This window comes from Erinaceus europaeus, chromosome 9, assembly GCF_950295315.1.
Source record: "Erinaceus europaeus chromosome 9, mEriEur2.1, whole genome shotgun sequence".
In the NCBI taxonomy this organism is placed as follows: Eukaryota; Metazoa; Chordata; class Mammalia; order Eulipotyphla; family Erinaceidae; genus Erinaceus; species Erinaceus europaeus.
Genome location: NC_080170.1, coordinates 106,867,559 through 106,873,558, shown reverse-complemented (window position 1 = coordinate 106,873,558; position 6,000 = coordinate 106,867,559).

Sequence of the window (6,000 nt, the reverse complement as noted above, 5' to 3'; positions counted from 1 at the left end):
AACTGCATTCAGCACCAGTAGAATGAGCATGCTTCAAGAGCACATGAAGTAGCCATAGAAAATTGCTAAACAAAATAATTTAGAAGATGTGCTCTTAGTATTTTCTACCATAACTGAAGATACATACTTAATATATTCACTAAAAGAAACAAATTTGTTCCAAGCAACACTATGAAAACTGGTAAGACTGGGGGGAAAAACCATCAACAGAAGAATGAGCACTGAATGAGAACACATTTCTAGACTGAGGGATTACATGGTAATTAATAGAGATTACAGGTAAATTTCATATAAAACAACATATTAATAATCTAACATTAATTAAAGCATGGGGACTCAGTCAAGTATAATATATTCTTTCATTTATAGTAAATAACTGAAGGGTAATGAACAACTGAAAGGTAATAATGAAAACTGGTACATCTTTATGTTTTGTTTTTCCTGAGACAAGGATGGTGAGTAGGAGGGAGAGTCTGTGCTTGTAATATATGATTCTTGAGCTGATGATGATTACACAGGTGGTTTCTTCAAAATAACTGATTGAATTTCTCTACATTTTTACATAGATGTGCTATACCTTAAAGCTATATAAAGGGGTATATAATTGCACATTATAGACAGATGAACTTTTATATATATTCATGTAGAGCTGTTGATTTAAAATCAAAAGTTGGAGTATGAGAAAACATTGCGTTCTCTGACGGATGTAAACTCACCATCAAGCCACTTTAACAACTGCTTCTGGACAGCATTTGACCTTGACAAATAAAGGCCCCTTCTTTTTTATAGTACTCTATTTTGGGTAGCTAGACTAAATATAATACCAGCTGTCCTCTCTGGCCCAGACTCTCCCCCTGACACAGTGACACTTCCTCTAAATTAATATTGAACAAGTATTGAGAGAATGGGCAAAAGAGATATCTTTATTGGTAGGACACATGTTTTTCTATATGAGCAACCCACGTTTCAGCCCCGGAATCACAGAGAGCACTATGGCCTAGGGAACAGTTCTGGTGCTATGATAACTGTCCTTCCTTCTTTATTAATCTGTTCTCTTGGTCTGTCTATCTGAAAACATCAGCCTGGCAGAAGCTGAATCACATGTATATGTATGTGGCCTCAGCATAACATAAAAATAACATTAATAATAATAATTAAAATATATATTTGGTTGTTGGAGAAGTCATAACATACTTTTCTGGTTTTCTATGAAAAATCATTATAGCTTTTCTGACAACCCAATATTACTTAATCAGTGTTAAAGTATCAATTTATAATACACCTACAAGACTCAAGCCTGTTTACAAACTATCCATACATACACATTCTAGTTCCAACTCAATATTCCTTCTCTTAAGAGCATGCTTCAACTTCTTCTCTTTTTGTTTTTCCTAAACTATACTCCAAAAATTAGACATTTGTTAAAGTTTTAAAAATACTAATAATCACTGGCAAATGCTTTTATGGTTAATAGTATTGTCATTTTAGAGTCATCAATCCAGGCTGACTTTTCATATATACAGAGAGAGAGAAAGAGACAGAGGAAGGAAGACATCAAACATGGAAGTTTCCCTCTATGCAGAGGGGGGCAGGTTTGAGTCTTGGTGGCACATATGACAAAGGAGGTGCACCATCCAAATGAGCTATTTTTCTAGTCAATATAGAGGAATATTACTTCATGTTGGATAATAGGAAAGGAAATTAGAAAGATAAACTAAACTACACACAGGTGCACAGGTAAGAAATGGAAAAGCACATATTCTTTTTAAAAAAACAATTTTTATTTATACAAAGGAAACACTGACATGAACCATACGATAAGAGGGGCACAACTCCACACGATTCCCACCATGAGAACTCTGTATCCCATCTCATCCCCTGATAGCTTTCCTCTTCTTTATCCCTCTGGGAGTATGGACCCAGGGTCATTATGGGGTACAGAGTTGGAAGATCTGGCTTCTGTAATAGTTTTTCTCCCTCCCCCTTCCCCTCTCAATTTCTCTCTGTCCTAGCAAATAAAATAAATAAGTAAACATTTTTTGAAGTAAATTATTTTTAATTTTCTTTTTTAAAAAGAACACTTATTTTTTAATATTTATTTACTTACCCCCTTTTGTTGCCTTTATCGTTTTATTGTTGTAGTTATTGATGTCGTTGTTGGATAGGACAGAGAGAAATGGAAAGAGGAGGGGAAGTCAGAGGGAGAGAGAAAGATAGACACCTGAAGGCCTGCTTCACCGCTTGTGAAGTAACCCCCCTGCAGGTGGGGAGCTGCAAGCTCAAACCCGGATCCCTATACCGGTCCTTGTGCTTTACACCACGCGTGCTTAACAGGTTGCACTACCGCCATACTCCCTTAATTTTCTTTATAAAAAATTGATCTGTTGAGGTGGTCTAACACTACAAGGACTTGTACAAACCAGAACTAATCTGTTTCAGCTCTGAGCTACTTGGAAGGAATTTATTCTGGAAAAGTATGATCTCAGGATTCAACTAAAGTTTCCTAACTGAATAGTAATTAAGTAAGAGACCTGGGGGACTAGCAGAGAAAAGTTCTCCCACTGTCTTCCCTGTAGTCTTACTCTTGTCACAGAACATATTTAACTGACTAATACAGTTATTTAAAAACTAACTCAAAACCAGGAGATGACACACCCAGTGGAGCACAGACATTACCATGTGCAAGGACCCAAGTTCAAGCATCATGAGAAGTCAAACAGTGCTGTAAGGCCCTCCTCTCTCTTTCTCTCTCTCTCTCTCTCTCTCTCTCTCTCTCTGTCTCTCTCTCTATATATATATGTACATGTATATATATATATATATATATATATATATATATATATATATCCCCTTCCTTTTCTGTTTCTTTCTGTCTCTACCTATGAGATAGAAAGAGAGATATAGAGATAGAGATAGATAGAGAGAGAGAGAGAGAGAGAGAGAATGTGCCCGTGAATTTGTCATTGTGGCAGCAAGCCACAGCAATAACCCTGGTAGCAATTTAAAATCTAAGTCAACATTATATTATAAGATCAGCTTGAAATCAGTGGTGACATTTTTCTAAGAAACTAGCTACTACTTACTTAAGTTCTATTATTCTGTTGCTTAAAAGTATAAAATAGTAGGTTGTAACCATGTTGCTTAGACTAAATCCTTTTAAAGTTTTTCTTTTGCTTTAGGAAAAAAAAAAAAAAAAACCTCCCCCATCCCCACACCAAATTAAAACTGGGAATACTGTGATGCTGAAAACACACACACACACACACACACACACACACACACTGCACTCTGTCCTGCTTTGTCCAGTTTCACTAGTATTTCCTGGTCCCTTCAAACTTTACTAACTCTGTTTTTTGAATTTCCAAAAGGTATCCTACTTTTTGCTCACAAGTAACTCATCTCAGTGATATGCATTGTCTAACATTTTTCTCCTTTGTCTGAAATTTATTGCTCCAGATAAGTGGAAGAATGTGGCCACTGAAAGTGCTAAAATACAGTTTCACCTACTTTTACTCTGGACTCTTTGCTGAAGGGTATCACATACTTAGACTACTGAGCTCACCACCACCATAATATGTACATGTGCTTATTCGCCACATATTTTTTTCCCTTTAGATTTCTTGCCTCTAAATGGGGGAAGGGGGGACAGGTATTTTATAGCCTCATATGTCATTTATAGAAATCTAGAATCTAAAGTCTTTTTTTTTTTTCTTTCTTCACAAGAAGTCTATAAGGGAAGGCCTCAAGAAAAGTCACCTCTAGCAATGAGATATGAACCAAACTTTATGTATCTCAAGCTTCTCTACTACTCAATTTTTTTTCTTGTAGCTCTTTGACTTCTCATACAAATAAAAGTCAGATTTCTTGATTCTCACCTGCTTTTCATGTATCAATGTATAAAAGAAAACATACACTAGCAACCACTGCTAGTAATATGTGTGCAATATTTCCCTAAACAATCATATTTTCAATATTTATATAGTTTTGTATGAAAATTTGTTAGTGGAACAAGAAGGGTGAACAACAGCAGTTGCTAATGGTCACTTAGCCTGAGGATAGGCAGGAAGGAAATCCTAGGAAGTAGTCTTAAGAAAACTGTGGAGTTATGGGGCAGATAGCAAACTAAAAATAGAATAATTTAGAAATCACCATCTTTCTCTGAATGGGTATCTGGCAGTCATAGTCTCCATACAGAAGCTTCTTGAGCCAAGACTTCCTTTGAAACCACTTCTATTTCATGGAAACTAATTTTTAAAATGCTCAGTGGTTTAGGAACACAAAGAATCAGTTTACAAATCATCGTTCATGTTGCAAAAAGAAAGAGAAATCAAGAGTCCAGCTTTTAAAACCATAGAACAGAGTTAAACATTAAGTCATGTGACAAATTAGAGGGACGCTGGAGTAATTTCAACACAGTCAAATCATCAGCCTTCAGTCCTCATAGTGATTATGCTCTCAACTTACATATATTTCTACATTACTGTGGCTTCTTAATAACATCTGTTAAAAATCCTGACATGTTGGTAATGTGAGAAGAGAACATCCTTCAGTATACCTATGCCAATAAGCAAATGTCTGTTCTAGTTACTAAGGTTTTTCTGACTCTATATGGCTCACACTTCTCTAATCTCTTTATTTCAGTTGGATAATCTTTAATAATTCTCAATGAAAATGAACAAGGTGCAATAATCAACTGTTTTCTTTATTGGTCTGAAAACACAGGTTTGTGATAACATTCTCTGTTCATAGGCATGAGGGTACACTTCACAAGCAGTGAAGCAGATCTGCAGGTGTCTATCCTTCTCTCCCCCTCTCTGTCTCCCCCCTCCTCTCTTTATTTCTCTCTGTCCTAACAATGACATCAGTAACAATAACACTAATAATAACTACAACAACAATAAAACAATAACAAGGGCAACAAAAGGGAAAAATAAATTTTAAAATTTTTTTTAAAAAAGATAAACATGGGTGTTGTGTGGAAAACTGAGAAATGTCATGCATGTACAAACTATTGTATTTACTACTGACTGTAAAATATTATCTATATCTATTTGATAGAGACAACCAGAAATTGAGAGAAGGGGATATATATATATATATATATATATATATATGTATGTGTGTGTGTGTGTGTGTGTGTGTGTGTGTGTGTGTGTGTGTGTGTGTGGTGGTAATGGTGTCTATGTACACACCTATTAAATTGTAGTCATATAAATCACTATTTAATTAATATGAGAGGGGGGGAAAATTGATTGTATGTCTAACAAAGGGACTTTTCGAAGTTAATCCAATTACCAAATAATGTGATGTTAACAATAACTATCCATTGTCTTCTTGAACCCTAAGACAGCAGGAACCTCTCACATTTCCACTATAGAGCCTAAACTTCCCCCAGTCCTGGGACCCTAGGGTAGGGCCCACTTTTCCGTATGCTTCTCCCAATTCTTATCAAATAACATTGCATCCGCTGATCGCAACCTAATCAACATGAGTGCCACTCCAGCGTGCTTCACTTCAGACTATGTCCAGAGTCTTCAGGTGTGGAATAACAACCCTTCAGTTTCATCACTCGGGTGAGACCTTTCCTTTCATAGTATTCTCTAACTCCATCCCAGGTGGTTCACTTCCTAACAAAGTCCCAAAACCTAGATATAGACCAGGTTCCAGGAGATAGAGCATACGTCCACACGTATCCATAAATCAGGGCAAATATAAACCTGAAAGCACTAAAGTTTGCAGTGAGTACCCCCCCCCCAACACTTTATCTCCAGTATTCCATCCTTTGGGTCCATGATTCTTCAACAATTTGTTTGGCTTTGTATGTTAACTCTCTTTCAGCCACCAGGTTTCAGATGCCATCAGGATGCCTGCCGGCCAGGCTTCCCTGGACTGAAGACCCCACCAAATGTGTCCTGGAGCTCCGCTTTCCCAGAGACCCACCCTACTAGGGAAAGAGAGAGGCAGACTGGGAGTATGGACCAACCAGTCAACATCCATGTT